The sequence below is a fragment of the Felis catus genome, chromosome B4 (genome assembly GCF_018350175.1).
Source record: "Felis catus isolate Fca126 chromosome B4, F.catus_Fca126_mat1.0, whole genome shotgun sequence".
In the NCBI taxonomy this organism is placed as follows: Eukaryota; Metazoa; Chordata; class Mammalia; order Carnivora; family Felidae; genus Felis; species Felis catus.
This window is the reverse complement of record NC_058374.1, coordinates 54,629,456-54,648,406: the sequence shown is the minus strand read 5'-3', so window position 1 is coordinate 54,648,406 and position 18,951 is coordinate 54,629,456.

The window sequence follows — 18,951 nt, the reverse complement described above, 5'->3', positions numbered from 1 at the left end:
TTCAGCCAGGTCACGATCTCGCGGTCCGTGAGTTCGAGCCCCGCGTCAGGCTCTGGGCTGATGGCTCGGAGCCTGGAGCCTGTTTCTGATTCTGTGTCTCCCTCCCTCTCTCTCTGCCCCTCCGCCATTCATGCTCTGTCTCTTTCTGTCCCAAAAATAAATAAACGTTGAAAAAAAAATTAAAAAAAAAATAAAAGCACACTTGTCTTTTTTTTTAATTTTTTAATGTTTTTATTTATTTTTGCGACAGAGAGAGACAAAGGATGAGCAGGGGAGGGGCAGAGAGAGAGGGAGACAAAGAATTGGAAGCAGGCTCCAGGATCTGAGCTGTCAGCACAGAGCCCGATGCGGGGCTCAAACCCACAGACTGTGAGATCATGACCTGAGCCGAAGTCGGATGCTTAACCGACTGAGCCACCCAGGCTCCCCAAGAGCACACTTGTCTTAATTACACTGAGAAATGTGTGGAATTGTTGAATCATTATATAGTAGACATGGAGCATATAATAACCCTGTATATTAGAAATAAAATACCTAGAAAAAGCTGAAATAAAAAAGATGAAAATGGCCTCTGACATTAATGAGGCTATATTTTATTTCGTTTTTTTAAATTATTATTATTTTTTTTAATTTACATCCCAGTTAGTTAGCATATACTTCAACAATAATTTCAGGAGTAGATTCCATAGTGCCCCTTACCCATGTAGTCCATCCCACCTCCCACAAACCCTCCAGTAACCCTCTGATTGTTCTCCATTTTTATGAGTCTCTTATGTTTTGTCCCCCTCCATGTTTTTATATTATTTTTGTTTCCCTTCCCTTATATTCATCTGTTTTGTCTCTTAAAGTCGTCATATGAGAAGTCATATAATATTTGTCTTTCTCCGACTAATTTAACTTAGCATAATACCCTCCAGTTCCATCCACGTAGCTGCAAATGGCAAGATTTCATTCTTTTTGATTGCCGAGTAATAATCCATTGTATATAAACACCACATCTTCTTTATCAACTCATCCATCGATGGACATTTGGGCTCCTTCCATACTTTGGCTATTTTTGATAGTGTTGCTATAAACATTGGGGTGCATGTGTTCCTTTGAAATAGCACACCTGGATCCCATGGATAAATAACTAGTAGTGCAATTGCTGGGTCCTAGGGTAGTTCTATTTTTAGTTTTTTTGAAGAACCTCCATACTGTTTTCCTGAGTGGCTTCATCAGCTTGTATTGCCACCAACAATGCAAAAGAGATCCTCTTTCTCCGCATCCTCACCAACATCCGTCATAGCCTGAGTTGTTAATGTTAGCCATTCTGACAGGTGTCAGGTGGTATCTCATTGTGGTTTTGATTTGCATTTCCTGATGATGAGTGAAGTTGAGCATTTTTTCATGTCGGTTAGCCATCTGAATGTCTTCTTTGGAGAAGTGTCTATTCATGTCTTTTGCCCATTTCTTCACTGGATTATTTGTTTTTTGGGTGTTGAGTTGGATAAATTCTTTATAGATTTTGGATACTAACCTTTTATCTCATATGTCATTCACAAATCTTCTCCCATTCCGTTGGTTGCCTTTTAGTTTTGCTGATTGTTTCTTTCACTGTGCAGAAGCTTTTTATTTTGATGAGGTCCTAGTTGTTCATTTTTGCTTTGTTTCCCTTGCCTTTGGAGATGTGTTGAGTAAGGAGTTGCTGCAGCCAAGATTAAAGAGGTTTTTGCCTTCTTTCTCCTCGAGGATTTTGATGGCTTCCTGTCTTACATTGAGGTCTTTCATCCATTTTGAGTTTATCATTGTGTATGGTGTAAGAAAGTGGTCCAGGTTCATTCTTCTTCATGTCTTTGTCCAGTTTTCCCAGCACCACTTACTAAGGAGACTATTGTTATTCCATAGGATATTCTTTCCTGCTTTGCAAGGATTAGTTGGCCATACATTTGTGGGTCCATTTCTGGGTTCTCTATTCTGTTCCATTGATCTGAGTGTGTTCTTGTGCCAGTACCATACTGTCTTGATGATTACAGCTTTGTAGTATAGCTTGAAGTCTGGGATTGTGATGCCTCCTGCTTTGGTTTTCTTTTTCAAGATTGCTTTGGCTAGTCAGGGTCTTTTCTTGTTCCATACAAATTTTAGGATTATTTGTTCTAGCTCTGTGAAGAATTCTGGTGTTATTTTGATAGGGATTGAATTGAATATGTAGATTGCTTTGGGTAGTATTGACATTTTAACAATATTTGTTCTTCCTATTCAGGAGCTTGGAGTCTTTTTCTATTTTTTTTGTGTCTTCTTCCATTTCTTTCATAAGCTTTCTATAGTTTTCAGCATATAGATTTTTCACCTCTTTGGTTAGATATATTCCTAACTATTTTATGGGTTTTGGTGCAATTGTAAATGGGATCAATTCCTTGATTTCTTTTTCTGTTGCTTCATTGTTGGTGTATAGGAACGCAACCGATTTCTGTGCATTTATTTTATATCCTGCAACTTTGCTGAATTCATGAATCAGTTTTAACACTTCTTTGGTGGAATTTTTTGGGTTTTCCATATAGAGTATCATGTTATCTGTGAAGAGTGAAAGTTTGAACTCCTGGCCAATTTGGATGTCTTTTATTTCTTTGTGTTGTCTGATTGGAGAGGCTAAGACTTACAATACTATGTTGAATGACAGTGGTGAGAGTGGTGACAGGTCCCTGTCTTGTTCCTGACCTTAGGAGGAAACCTCTCAGTTTTTCCCCATTGAGTATGATATTAGCATTGGGTCGTTCATATATGGCTTTTATGATCTCGAGGTATGATCCTTCTATTCCTACTTTCTTGAAGGTTTTTATCAAGAAAAATGCTGTATTTTGTCAAATGCTTTCTCTGCATCTATTGAGAGGATCATATGGTTCTTTTCCTTTCTTTTTTTGATGTGATGAAGCTCATTGATTGTTTTGCAGATATTGAACGAGCCCTGCATCCCACGTATAAATCCCACTTGGTCGTGGTGAATATATACATATATACATATATATATATATATATATATATATATATATATATATATACACATACATACATATATACACATATACATATATACACATATATATATATATATATATATATATATATATATATATAATGTATTGTTGGATCCGGTTGGCTAATATCTTGTTGAGGATTTTTGCATCCATGTTCACTAGGGAAATTGGTCTATAGTTCTCCTTTTTTAGTGGGGTCTCTGTCTGGTTTTGGAATCAAGGTCATGCTGGCTTCATAGAATGAGTTTGGAATTTTTCCTTCTATTTCTATTTTTTGGAACACCTTCAAGAGAATAAGTGTTAACTCTTCCTTAAATGTTTAGTAGAATTCCCCTGGAAAGCTATCTGGCCCTGGATGCTTTTTTGGGGGGGGGATTTTTATTACTAATTCGATTTCCTTACTGGGTATGGGTCTGTTCAAATTTTCTATTTCTTTCTGTTTCGGTTTTGGTAGTGTATATGTTTCTAGTAATTTGTCCATTTCTTCCAGATTGCCCATTTTATTGGAGTATAATTGCTCATAATAGTCTCTTATTATTGTTGTTATATCTGCTGTGTTGGTTGTGATCTCTCCTCTTTCATTTTTGATTTTATTTATTTAGGTCCTTTCCTTTTTCTTTTTGATCAAAGTGGCTAGTGGTTTGTCAATTTTATTAATTCTTTCAAAGAACCTCATCCCTAGTAGTGCTGAGCACCACCTGCTTCCTACCACATGAGAGAGTCTGCTTTTATTAGATTTTCTCTTGTTTGAGCAAGGGAGTTGTCCTTTGGGCAACTTAGCACTAAATAAAAAATCAACAAAAAACTGGAAGAGGCTGAGCTGGATATTCCCAGTGCTGTCTGTCTCTTCAACTCACTAATGAAAGTCATGGTGAGGGAGGCAGAGGTGGAGTGAGTCCAGGAATAGTTCTCTGCTCAGTAGTACTCAGCCTTCAGCAGGTGTCCCATACCTGGAGGGCTTGTGAAAACAAAGATTGCTGGGCCTCACCCCTAGCATTTGGAATTCAGTAGGTCTGGATGGAGCCCAAAACTTGTACTTCTAACAAATTCTCAGGAGATGCTGATGCTGAGGTTCTAGGGATCACTCTTTGAAAACCAAAGCTCCAGCTGAAGCTCCTCCACATGTAAAGATGAAGTGAGGAAAGCAAAGGTACCTTTGAACACTTATCTTCACTTAATCTAACATTTAGATTAAAATACCATCTTTAATTCTTTCACAGTGAGGAAATCATAGCGAATCATTTCACAATGCATTTGTCTATCAAATCACCACAATGTACATGTTAAATGTTTTATAATTTTATGTCAATTATACCTTAGTAAAGCTGGAATGAAAAAATAAAGTACCACAGTTATCTGAGTGTCTTTATTTTCTTTATTTTGTTCCTGATTGTAGATCACAGGTAAGGAGTGTATCTTTTTTTTCTATTAATTTTATTTATTTTGAGAGAGTGAGAGTGAGCGGGGAAGGGGCAGAGAGAGAGAGAGAGAGAGAGAGAGAGAGAGAGAATCCCAAGCAGTCTCAGTGCTGTCATTGCAGAGCCAAAGAGAGGCTTGATCCCATGAACTCTGAGACCAAGACCTGAGCCAAAATTAAGAGTCAGAAGCTTAGCTAACTGAGCCACCCATGAGGCCCAAGGAGTGTATCTTGTTTATTCCCCCAGAGCATCCAGGTAGGCTTCAGGAACATAATGAATATATAATAAATTCATATTAAATTGAATTGGGCCTTACACATTTCTCTGGTACAGAAAATTTTTCTTCCTTTCAGGCTAGCACTGTGCTAGTCCTTGAAAACTATTTTCTGGGAGACTTCCTTGACAAAAAGCATTTCTCTCCATCCAGAACTATATCTAAGTTTATCTAGATCCATACCCCATCTAGAACTGTACTCAGGCACTTCTAGTTTTGCCTTTGTGTAGCAGGCCTGAGTCCTGGTGACTGTCCTGTCTGTTCTATCAGAGTGGAGTCATGTTCAGGGCAAGGAGTAGCTTCTCCCCTTCCTGTAAACCCAACAGTAATAACAGTTGTTCATTCAAAGAACAACAGGGAAAATATGTCCCAGGGAACGAGAATGCCTGACATGTCCTCCCATGGTCCTGTTCCATCTATTCCCATGGGATGTGGGGAAGGGCCAGAAGTAGTGAAACTGATAGAAGGCCCAACCTGCTCTACCTGATTGCAGGGGATCTTTGAAGATGAGACTGGGTCCAGCCTGGGAAAGTATGCATCTTTCTTGAAGCACTCAGGGTTTTATGGTTGGCATAGAAAGGCCAGTGTTTTCTATTATATTTAAGTATGGGGTCTTCCATAGGAGGGAGGGATGGGAAGGTGCAGGCACTCTCACTGTGTGCATGGCTGTTTCACTAGGGTTTGGAATGCCTCAGGTGGTCTCCTGCCCAGAAACAGGGAAATATAGAAAAGACACTCTCAAAATATTTTTTATCCCAAGAGTTCTCCACTCAACTTGTTAAGTGAAAAGCTGGGATAGACATGTGGTGTATGTTAGGCTGTGAGGCATGGGAGTGATGAATTACAGAATAAAAATCTTATTAGAGCATCCAAATCTCCTACAAAGTGTCAACAGGGATTTGATTTAGGAGAAAAAGTTGCATGTTTGGACTCAAATAAACAGCTATGGGTTTCCATGTTCTTCCTCTCTCCATGTATTTATCTTGTGTCATTGATGAGATTTAAAAACCTCTGAAGAGAAAACATCTCTTTTATGTATTACTTCTTTGTATCTCCAATGCCAACAAAGTGATGATAAAAATATAGCTATCATTTGCTGAGTACTATAGCCTATACTTTTTTCCCAAACACTTCACATGATCACCTATTTAATACAAAAGTGTATGATTTGAGTATTGTTATGCTTACCTTAGAAAATTTGAAACTAAGCCTCAGAAAGGTACAAGAACAGTGAAGTAATTTGTGCAAAGTGAGTAGTGAAGCTAACATTTGTACCAAGGTTGAGCAAAGCTCGTGCCACTAACCCCTGAGCTATACTCTTCATGAAGTAGCAGCTCAGTAAGGGATAGATGATCACTGAAACTTGATGGTATAGAGATAATTGAAAGACAGTGGATAATGCAAAATAGTGAATAATGAAAAAAATTTATATTTGTTTTGTGGCATGTAGTCAGAGACACATTTAGTGACAAATGCAAGCTTATACTCATACATTCTCTCATTAACCTTCACTGTGCCCCACCCTGTAGTCTGGAAGGGGGAGAGGCTCAATATATTATATTCATAAAGCACCTCATTGAGAGTCATGTGTATGTGCCAGATATGTGGACATATGTTATTGAATTTGTGTGGAAATAAGCACCAGAGAGTGGTGTACACAAGGAGGAGGGGTACACTTTTCTTGGTAGGACTATAAACATGACCATATTTGTTAGAGTATTTGGGTATGGTGTGTGCATACCTATGTGCATGCGTGTGTGTGTGTGTGTGTGTGTGTGTGTGTGTGTGCATGTACACAAATCCTGAAGGACTTCAACTAGCTATAAAGAACTGGCCTCCTTCTTTTCCTGGCCCTGGTCTGTGAGTTTGTACCAAATCCTGATTTTCTTTTTTTTTTATATGAAATTTATTGACAAATTGGTTTCCATACAACACCCAGTGCTCATCCCAAAAGGTGCCCTCCTCAATACCCATCACCCACCCTGTCCTCCCTCCCACCCCCCATCAACCCTCAGTTTGTTCTCAGTTTTTAACAGTCTCTTATGCTTTGGCTCTCTCGCACTCTAACCACTTTTTTTTTCCTTCCCCTCCCCCATGGGTTCCTGTTAAGTTTCTCAGGATCCACATAAGAGTGAAACCATATGGTATCTGTCTTTCTCTGTATGGCTTATTTCACTTAGCATCACACTCTCCAGTTCCATCCACGTTGCTACAAAAGGCCATATTTCATTTTTTCTCATTGCCACGTAGAATTCCATTGTGTATATAAACCACAATTTCTTTATCCATTCATCAGTTGATGGACATTTAGGCTCTTTCCATAATTTGGCTATTGTTGAGAGTGCTGCTATGAACATTGGGGTACAAGTGGCCCTATGCATTAGTACTCCTGTATCCCTTGGATAAATTCCTAGCAGTGCTATTGCTGGGTCATAGGGTAGGTCTATTTTTAATTTTCTGAGGAACCTCCACACTGCTTTCCAGAGCGGCTGCACCAATTTGCATTCCCACCAACAGTGCAAGAGGGTTCTCGTTTCTCCACATCCTCTCCAGCATCTAGAGTCTCCTGATTTGTTCGCTTTGGCCACTCTGACTGGCGTGAGGTGATACCTGAGTGTGGTTTTGATTTGTATTTCCCTGATAAGGAGCGACGCTGAACATCTTTTCATGTGCCTGTTGGCCATCCGGATGTCTTCTTTAGAGAAGTGTCTATTCATGTTTTCTGCCCATTTCTTCACTGGGTTATTTGTTTTTCAGGTGTGGAGTTTGGTGAGCTCTTTATAGATTTTGGATACTAGCCCTTCGTCTGATATGTCATTTGCAAATATCTTTTCCCATTACGTTGGTTGCCTTTTAGTTTTGTTGGTTGTTTCCTTTGCTGTACAGAAGCTTTTTATCTTCATAAGGTCCCAGTAATTCACTTTTGCTTTTAATTCCCTTGCCTTTGGGGATGCCAAATACTGATTTTCACTTTTCATCTCCTTTCAAGGGGGAACTCAATGAGTTTTCTTCTGTGAAGTTTATGGTGAAGATGTTGGGCTTCTTTGGAGCTCCTATAAATCTTCTACAATCAGAAGAGGTTTGTAGAGAAAGAGAAGTAGCAGCCACAAGGCAATCCCTTCCTGTCTTTTACTTTCTAGCCTAATACACAGCCACTCTTGTATGTACACCACCCAGGTAACCATCTCCTCTCCTCCAACCCCCTGACAGAAGATAACAAAAGAAGCCACTTTATTTACTTCTTTACTTCCACGTGAGACTATTTGAGTCATCCCAGAAAGAGAATTAAAAATATACTAACTAAGGATACTAGAGTTGACATTATGAGAAACCGGTACTTTGTTAAACTAATTTCATAGAAAGCAATGAATTTGACAGATGCAAGGTAAGAGGAGTTGAATGTCTCTGTTTACATCTTTAGAAAACCTGCAGCAAAGCTCCTGGAAGCAGGAGGTGGTATGACCTGCATGTGGTTTGAAGGCAGACACAGCACAGGAACCCCCTCCCCCACCTTCCAATGCCATTGCTGGATTTTTTTATGAGGGATTTTATGATAAACTTTACTTTACATTAGACATTTCACAGCATCTCTTGTCCAGAGAAGGAGAAAATACAAATATTTATTGACATATAATGTCAGAAGGTGGAGGAAAATTGACTATGGAGATGAAAGGAGGAGAGATTTCTTCCTTTCCCAAGGTATGCAAATTACCTGACTTAATTTGTGTAGAATATGTTTTTCTGTGCTTTGTGATCTTTCAGTGATTATATTAAGAAATAATTTCATTGTTAATAAATAACACAGTGGGGGGAGAAAAGAGATGGGAGACATATAGATGGAGGCATAATGGATATCTTGTCTCTTTTGAAACCTACATCCCTTCAGTGTGACCAGGTGCAAAAGAAGTTGGGAATCAGGTCCTGGGTCCTGTTTTCTGTATTCAAAGTCTCCAGCTTTTGCAGCTTTTTCTTGAATTTTACTGGTCTCTGTACTTCACTCTCTATTGATCAAGAGAAGTTCAATATCAAATGATGCCAAAAGTCAAGAAATCCTTCTCAGTAGCTATGTATTTTCCTTGGTATTCCTTCCTTTTAACCTCTGACTACTAAAATTCTGCACAATGATCACAGTCCACTTTAAATATTACCTCCTATCCATGCCTTCCTGGATAATCCACATAAGAAGAAATTTATTTCCTTTGACTTCCTCTACTCCTTTATGTCAGTCTTACCATAGCTCATTGTCCTCAGTTGTGTTACTGTATCTTCCCTTTCTCCTTCATTGAACTGTAAGCTTCTGGAGTGGGTAAACTGCATCCTGTATATTTTTATATTCCTCCATAGGGCTTAACACAGAGCTAAAAAATTATTAAATAACTTTCATGCATGGTGTACAGCTGTAGAGAAAGAAGCCATGGATAGAGATGTAGAATAGGGTCATTATGAATACTGATTAAGGATACTATTAATATAGGTCTGGACATGATACTTTCAGGTATGGATCATATTATAAGGAAATTTTTATCCAACCAGTAGATTTGTTCACATATACCATATTTATTCATCATTCATTCTTGTTGTCATTCAAATATAGTTTTTTTTTCTCTTGGGAAATAGAGAATAAGCAAAAAACCATAGTTCAAGTAATTACAGAGTATAATAAACATCCAAAGGAAATAATCTTGGTATTGTGATAAAGAAGAATAGGAAATATTCTTTAAATAGGGAGATCTGGAAAGGCCTTTATAGTCACTGTCATATATTTACCATTCTATGATTATAAGTTAATTCAATTTCTAACCTGAAGAAAAATATAATAAAATTAATAACAGAATGACAAGAACAGCCTTCCCACCAGGAAGCATTTTTGTCAACCCAGCCTTAAGACTGGTTTCTTCTTTAGTCCAACTTCCCAACCTTCCCCCTGCCTTAGGCAGAGAAGAAGTCAGGGCCCTCCCCTTGCCTCAGGATGGATCCTGCCCTCTTTTTTCCAGCCTAGGAGTTGGCAAGCACAACAGGTGTTAAGAGATTTTATCTTGCTAGACACACGGCGACAAATCAAAGTGGAAGCCTCTGAAATGATGCACCAGTATGTGAGAAGCTGGGAGAGATGGAGACAGAAGTACACATAGAGAGAGGCAAATTGCTGTCATAGAGACTCCCTTTCATCTCCCACCTCTGTCTCAGTGGGTTCTAAGCTCTGTACTTCATAATGGACCTAGTCAAGATTTTCAGGCTTTGAGTGAGGGGAAAGATATCTCCTGAGTTACTTTGGAGACACCCTCCCAAGCCATACCTGGATCCCTGCTCCAAGGTTGAAGACAACGAAGGCTGTGAAGAGCATGCAGTCTGCTAACCTCCTGGCAGCCTTCACCTAGTTCTTTCATTTCAGGGTCTTCCCTTGACTACTTTCCTGGCCCCCTCCTCCTGGCACAATTGGTAGTTTTAGTTTCTGTGTCCTGCAGAGCAGTGGTCATCTTAGGAAAGGCTTGGGAGTGGGTAATAGGAATGTGAGACTGGCACCTGGAACTTTCACACCTTTACTGAGCCTTGATTCCTGTTGTTAAAAAATAGTTTGGTTGGTAGCTCAAGAGCAAATGTTTCCCTCCTCACAAAGGCCCTGGCCTCCTTGGTAGAGTTGGGGACAAGGTCCTATACATTTCACTCCCTCTACTCTTGCTTCTTCAGTCTTTTGATTCTCCCCTTGCAACTTCTCCCCCACTCCCTCCCATCCTTCTAACTACTCTTCATTCCCTGTATGGCTAGTTCTTCTTGCTTTCTTTCTGGGGCATTTCACTTCTCTTATTCCTCTCAGCCTTCTTTATCTATGACTCCAACTTTGAAGAGGGAGGAAGATGATATTTAAGGGAAGCATCTGTGAGAAAGTGGGCTTTGGACACAGCAAGAGGCATGGTTGGCCAGGCATCAGGAAGATCCTGATAGACACTGAAAAAGTAGCTGAAATTCTTGCTGATCAATCTTCCCTAGTAGATGGGGCTGAGGTGCACATGACAGAGACTTACAAAAAATTTGGTTAGATTAAAGGATCACGCAGCCCTCTTTGCCTTATGTCTAGCCTTAACAATATAATAATTATGAGGACTCATTGGAAGTGGGAGAAGTTTTGTCTGGGAATATGAGTGTTTCCAAGTGCATCCTCTATCCAGTCATAAGGAAAGTGGGGCCATCCACTACTTCTGCAAGTTCACAGTTACCCCAAGGAGTGAGGTACACTTCAGATTTTGAGGAGCAGTTTGGTTATCCCAGTCACATAGATCTGGTCAAGGTGATAGCCGAATTACCCAATTTTTTGGGAGTCTATCCTATTGTTCAGTTCTTCAAGTAATCAAATGTCCATGGGGTGTTATTGTCCCCATAGAGTGACAAGCATGAAGATTGTCTATACGTGAACTATTGTGGCAAGTATTTGTAGTTTCCCTCAAGTTGTCTAGCTTAGGCAGACAACAAACATTCAAAGAATGTTAATCTAATTAATCAGAACTAGAATTTAACATTCACAAAAGTGTATTATTGAAACATAATTTTTCTCTCTAAAATCACCCTCATTTCCAAAGAGAGCCAAGTTAAGACTACTTTATTTGAAAAACAAGTCCCATTTTAACAAAATTTACCTAATTATTTACATAAACTCAGCAAGAATAGTTATTGACCTTATAGATTCTTTCAAACATGATTCACTGGAACTTTTCATAAGGAATCTGTAGATTGAACTTTTAAAAGCCTCTCCAGGCTTGAAGACAAGCCCAATACTTGACATAATACCTGCCTCTAATACCTGTAGATTTTGGGTGAATTCTTCTAGAGATCCCCCAAATATCTTGAGGTGTCATGAACCTGCCAGGAAACGATGTTCTTTACTTTCTGTACTCACCTGGTAAGGCTGCTGGGAGCTCTGTAAGGAAGCCATCAGGCCAACACTTCCAAAGGTCTTTATTGGATTCATAAAGTCAACCTTAGTTCATTAAACCTGTCTGGTCATATCTGAGTCTATGCATGTCTCTCTCAAACATGACATTATGTCAAAGACCTTGTGAAGTAACTAATGTTTCCAGTGGTGTCCCGTTATAAGGAGAACAGATTCTTGTTGAACTTATGCAGACAACTGCAATTGCCATGAAAGAAAAAAATACCAGGAGTACCTGAGCTCTAGAGTGTTTCAGGTAGAGAGAAAAGCTGAAATTGTTCAATTTTCTCACAAAACAGTATTTTATCATGTCTTAGATATCTTAAAAGAAAGTCTCTTTAGATCTGATAGAGCCAATGTACAGAACCAGCAGTTTCCAACAAGAATCACAAAAACTAATCATCTTCCTCAATTCATACAGTCTCATGTTACTAAGTATTGTTCTGTTTGAATGAGATTTTCCATTAGTTCCAGAAAGTCTTACCCAGTTTAGTTTTGTGATTTTAAAGATATCAAAACCCTATATCTATCAAAAATCCTTTACATGAATTTCCTTGAAGACAAAACACATTTTGCAAGAGCATCAGAACAATAAATATAAATGATGAAACACTCAAAAATGGATATGGTTCAAGATCTGATGAGAGTTCAGTATAATGCAGTTGATGAGGAAATCTAGTATTTCCATGAACACATTTCCTAATTAGAATATCAAGTGATGACCCTATACCTGAACATATTAAAATTTCAGTAATTTCTGGGCACCTGGGTGGCTTAGTCTGTTGAGCGTCTGTCTTCAGCTCAGGTCATGATCTCACAGTTCATGGATTCAAGCCCTGAATTAGGCTCTGTACTGACAGCTCAGAGCCTGGAGCCTTCTTCAGATTCTGTGTCTCCCTCTCTTTTTGTCCCCTCCCCCACCCCCTGCCTTGTTTGCACTCTCTCTCTCTCTCAAAAATAAATAAACATTAAAAAATAAAACTTCAGGAATTTCCTATATTTTCTAGAACAGTTACAGTATGTACCCATACAACACAACCGAAGAAGGTTTATTATCATTGTGTTTGATAATGCTTCCCATGTAACTAACACACCAAATGAATCAGCCTGATTAGTCAAAAAGATTTAATTGAGAATTCGAATCTTAGGAAATTTGTTCAACCTCAGAAAGTTCTAAAGCACACATCTAAATAGGATTACAGATCATTATAAAACTTAATATTTAATTATCTATTTAATGAAGCTGGCAATAAGAGGTTCTCCATAAAGTTTTATAGTTGTTAGCATAACTTAGCTCCTTTACTATTGAGAAGTTTTAGTTCTCTTAAGTAATCAAAGACCAGATAAATGCAAAACATAGAAACATCGGTTTTCTGGCAGACAAAGGAAACAAAAAAAATCTTCTATAGAATTTCTTATTAAGAGCAGAGCAACAATCCAAGAAAACTTTGCCTTTTTTTTTAATTTAAATTTTAGTTAACATACTGTGCAATATTGGTTTTAGGATAGAATTCAGTGATTCATCACTTACATACAACACCTAGTGCTCATCACAGCTGCCCTCTTTATTACCCATCATCTATCTAGCCCATCCCCCACCCACCTCCCTCCAACAACTCTCAGTTTGTTCTCTATCATCAGGAATCTCCTGTGGTTTGATTCCCCCACCTTCTCTCCCCACCTTCCCATATGTTCATCTGTTTTGTCTCTTAAATTCCACATATGAGTAAAATAATATATTTTTGTTTCTCTGATTGACTTATTTCACTTAGCATAATTCATTCTAGCTCCATCCATGTCATTGCAAAAAGCAAGATTTTATTCTTTTTGATGTTTCAGTAATATTCCACTGTGTGTGTGTGTGTGTGTGTGTGTGTGTGTGTGTGTGTGTATTCTCATATCTTCTTTATCCATTCATTACTCAATGTACATTTGGGCTCTCTCCATAGTCTGGCTATTGATAATGCTGCTATAAATGTCGGGGTACATGTATCCCTGCAAATATGTATTTTTGTATCCTTCAGGTAAATACCTAATAGTTTAATTGCTGGATGATAGGGTAGTTCTATTTTCATTTTTTGGGGAACCTCCATATTGTTAAGAATGGCTGCACCAGTTTGCATTCCCACCAACAGTGCAAGAAGTTTCCTCTTTCTCTGCATCCTCGCCAACATCTGTTTTTCTCTATGTTGTTAATTTTAGCCATTCTGACAGGTGTGAAGTGGTATCTCATTGTGGTTTTGACTTGTATTTCCCTGATGATGAGTTATGTTGAGCATCTTTTCATGTGTCTGTTAGCCATCTGGTTGTTTTCTTTGGAAAAGTGTCTATTCATGTCCTCTGTCCATTTCTTCACTGGATTATTTGTTTTTTGAGTGTTGAGTTTGATAAGTTCTTTATAGATGTTAGATACTAACGCTTAATCAGAAATGAAAACATCTTCTCCCATTCCATAGGCTGCTTTTCAGTTTTGTTGATTGTTTTCTTTGCTGTGCAGAAGCTTTTTATCTTGACGAAGTCCCAATAGTTCATGTTTGCCTTCAGCAATGTGTCTAGTAAGAAGTTGCTGCAGTTGAGGTCAAAGAGGTTGTTACCTGTGTTCCACTCTAGGATTTTGATGTGTTCCTGTCTTACATTTAGGTCTTTCATCCATTTTGAATTTATTTTTGCATATGGTGTAAGAATGTCGTCTAGGTTCATTCTTCTGCATGTAACCATCTAGTTTTCCCAACACCATTTGTTGAAAGTACTGTCTTTTTGCATTGGATATCCTTTCTTGCTTTGTCAAAGATTAGTTGACCATAAGATACCTAGGAACAAACCTAACTAAAGTGGTAAAATATATGTACTCTGAAAACTACAGAACACTTATGAAAGAAACCGTAGAGGAAACAAAGAAATGGAAAAGCATTCCATGCTCATGGATTTGGAAGAACAAATATTGTTAAAATGTCTATACTACCCAATGCAAATTTTTATCTCTCCTATTTTGAATGACAGTCTTGCTGGATAAAGAATTCTTGGCTGCATGTTTTTCCAATTCAGCACATTGAATATATCTTGCCACTCCTTTCTGGCCTGCCAAGTTTCTGTGGATAGGTCTGCTGCAAACCTGATCTATCTTCCCTTGTATGTTAAGGACTTTTTTTCCCTTGCTGATTTAATGATACCTTTCTTTCCTTGCCTGAGTATTTTGTGATTTGAATTTGACAAATTTTGATATCCCTTGTTGATGGTTGGTTTTTGTTGAATGTAATAAGAGTCCTCTGTGCTTCCTGGATTTTGATTTCTGTGTCTTCCCCCTGGTTAGGAAAGTTTTCCACTATAATTTGCTCACATAACCCTTCTACCCCTTTTTCTCTCTCTTCATCTTCTGGGACCCCTATGTCTAATGTTCCTTTTTAATGATACACTGATTTCTCTAATTCTTAAATCATGCTCTTTTGCTTTAGTCTCCTTCTTTTTTTCCTGCTTCATGGTTCTCCATAAATTTGTCCTCTATATTACTGATTTGCTGCTTTACTTTATCCATCCTTGCCACCGTGGCCTCCCTTCGAGATCGCAGTTCAGTTATAGCATTTTTATTTCATCCTAACTAGCTTTTATCTCTGCAGAAAGGGATTCTAATCTGTTTTCACCCCAGCTAGTATTCTTATGATCATGATTCTAAATTCTGTTTCAGACATCTTGCTTGTATCTGTGTTGGTTAATTCCCTGGCTGCCATTTCTTCCTGCTCTTTCTTTTGGGGTGAATTCCTTTGTTTCATCATTTTGAAGGAAGAAAAGAAATAAGGTAAAAAAATAAAATTAAAAAAAATTAAAACAACACAAAAAAATCAAATAAATGATGGTAGATCCTAGGTGTGTTTTGCTCTGGTTGTTGAAAGGAGCTTGCTAGATTAGAGAAAAAAGGGAAAGATAAAAAACAAACAAACAAAAGAAAAGGGAAAAAATGAAAGAAAAAAATGAAAATTATAAAAAATGAATACAATGAAATAGAATACAATGAAATGATGAAGTAAAATAGTATTTGAAAAATTTGCGAAAAAAGTAAAAAAGTATAGTAGAAAAAATTAAAGAAAATACTTCTAATAAAATGGAAAATAAAAATAAATTTTTTTCTCTTTCCATATTTGAGAATAAGAAAAGAAAAGAAAATTGAATAGATGGACCAGCAAAGAGACTGAAATATGATTGAAATTACATCGCTTTCCCCTAGAAGTCAAACTACGAAGAATTTTATAGTCCATAAACTATGGAGGCAGAGAGACTTGTGGTGTTCCTGAAGAGTGAGGTTGGCTCAGTTGTGCAGGGCTTAGTGTAAGGACTCTGTTCTCCACTAGATGGCGCTGCTTAGGTTACTGTGGTGGATTGTAGTGGCATATGTAGGTGTGTATGCTCATGTGCAAGAAAGATGAAAATAGTGTCACCCAGCTACGCATTCTCTAGTATCAGAACTCTGTGCTCTCCCTGACCAGCAATCACACACCCCTCCTTTGTCTCTGGCTTCCATCCACTCCCTGCTTTTACACTGTCTATGACCAAGCAATCAGGTTGTCAGGCAGCATCCTCCTCCTGAGCTTTATCTCAGATGCAGCTGTGTTTCCTAACCCCTCACTCCTGAGGGACTGCAGCTTTGACCATCTCAGACCTTCTGGGGGAGAGTCTCACTGAGCAATGGCCAGATGCCAGCCACACCCAGGAACGTTCTCAGGACTGAGCTTCTGCCAGTGTCCAGAGACTGTGGCAGGGGGCCAGCCCGCCCTGGAAAAAGTTCACACGATTGTGTAGCAGCAGCATTTCAGGGATTATGGAAAATTACAACACACATCTGGCACCAGGCTTCCCCCCTTAACGTCCTCATTCTAGCACCAGCCAATGTGGCTGTTTTCTGGGGTCTGCTGGGAACTTTGCCTATGGGATGGCCTCACAGCCTCTACTAAATGTCCTCCCAGCAGGGGAACTGTTTCTCCCCATGTGGCCCATGGACCCCTCAGACATCACTCTCCACTCTTGGGGATTCACCCTTCCCATCCGAGCTCCACCAGGTATTGATCTGCAGAGTTTCAGACTCTGCGCTCCCTGTTTATAGAGTCTTAATGGAATTTAAACCCTCTCCTTTCTCCTTTTCCCCTTTTTTGTTCAGTCCCTTGTGTACTCTTTCTTTTCTCTCCAACTGCTTTTATACTCTACTGCCATCTTCATCCTCTCTTTGCAAGCAAAAATAGCTCCCTACCCTCCATGGCTTCTCTCTCCCCCGAGTTCTCCTCTCTGTGCTGCACACTGCTGAGTTCTCTGGTTCAGGTTGTGAAGATTGTTGTGTTAATCCTCAATCTGTTTTCTAGGTGTGCAGGATGGTTTAGTGTTGATCTGGCTGTATTTCAGGGACAAGAGATGCAAAAAAACTTCTGTGCTGTTCCACCATCTTGGCCCCTCTGCCTAAAATTATTATATTAATGCAGATAATGCTACATATGTATCTATTTCAATTAAACCAACAAACTTCAATTAACTTTAATATGGAATATGTTGTACCTGTATCCACTAAAAGTTAATCAATTTGTTCCCAACTGGCAATTTTTACTTAGGGCAACTGTGGGGAAATCTACAGTGGGCAGTTCAAGTTCTGTGCAATAGGTATATTTGATGAGTACATGAGAGTGTATAAGTTTGGGTGTGCATGCCTGCTTGTAAATGTATGAGTTTGTACTACCTCCTGAGGCTGGGATGACCAGAATCACACTGAAAACCTCTATCTCTAGTCAGTACTACCCAGACAGGTCCAAACCAAGTTCTTGTCTCTTGAGTACTCTGAGAAGGCCATGTATGCATTCTTTCTGAGTTTCACACAAGCTATCTTTCAACCATTTGTTCTGGGAAGTTCTTACTGAGTCTAACTCGAATCTTCTTGTACTGCATTCCAGATAAGCCCAGAATGAGTTTGTGAAATGGATCCCAGCACCCCCTCCTCCAAGCATGGAAGTAGTTTCTTCTGGATAGGGACATGGGTACAGAGTGTAGGGACACTGAGAGGGTGTGGGCTAAAGCTGGTGGATCACAGATGGGTCAGACATTTCCTGAGAAGGAGGGCCATGATCAACAGGGCAGATTCAGAGAAGCGAGTTCAGAAACCAACGGTTTTCCCTCTGTTTCCCATGTGACTCCAAGGTCTGCCATGCCAAACAGGGATGAGATTAGAACTGGAAAGTACTTCCCTGAGTGCAGCTTTGAGGAGCTCTGGAAACACAGGACAAAGAGAAAATGATGAATGAAGAGAAGTTCCTCTTGCAGCTCAGGAAGTAGGAAGAGAGGGTCAGGGGCTGTGGGACTCTGAGGGGCAGAGGGGTGTGTGTGTTGAGGGTGAGGGTGTGCACAGCACAGTGTTTGTGGTGTACGTGTCTGTGTTCTGTGGTGAACAGTCCTGTGTGCACCAGTCATGTATGTAAACATATATTACGTGGGGAAGAAAGCTCAGGGACCATTAATTTTCCCTCTGTCTTCCTTGCACTTCAAGCTGTGCAGGGGGAAACATGAGAAGAGGCTGCGGTAGGAGGGACCAGGTTAGACTGGGAAAGTGCTTCCCTGTCTGCATCTTTGAGGACACTCTGGAAACACAGGGCAAAGAGCAAATGATAAATGAGGAGAAGTTCCTCTTGCAGCTCAGGAAGTAGGAAGAGAAGGGCAGGGGCTGTGAGATTCTGAGGGGAAGAGGGGTGTGTGTGCTGACGGTGAGGGTGTACACAGCATGGTGTTGTGGTGTATATGCCTGTGCTCCATGGTTAAAGTCCTGTGTGCACCAGCCACGTACATAAACATGTATCACATGGAGAAGGGTGTAGCTTTGGCATTGATTTTTTACTTTTTTAATGTATTTTTTTATTTTATTTTTATAATTTATGTCCAAATTAGTTATCACATAGTGAAACAATGATTTCAGGAGTAGATTCCCAATGCCCCTTACCCATTTAGCCCATCCCCCCTCCCACAACCCCTCCAGTAACCCTCAGTTTGTTCTCCATACTTATGAGTCTCTTCTGTTTTGTCCCCCTCCCTGTTTTTATATTATTTTTGTTTCCCTACTCTATGTTCATCTGTTTTGTCTCTTAAAGTCTTCATATGAGTGAAGTCATGATTTGTGTCTTTCTCTGACTGACTAATTTCACTTAGCGTAATACCCTCCACTTCCATCCACGTAGTTGCAAATGGCAAGATTTCATTCTTTTTGATTGGCATTGATTTTTTAATGTTTTACTTATTTTTGAGAGAGACAGAGAGAGCATGAGTGGGGAAGGGGCAGACAGAGAGGGGCACAGAAGATCT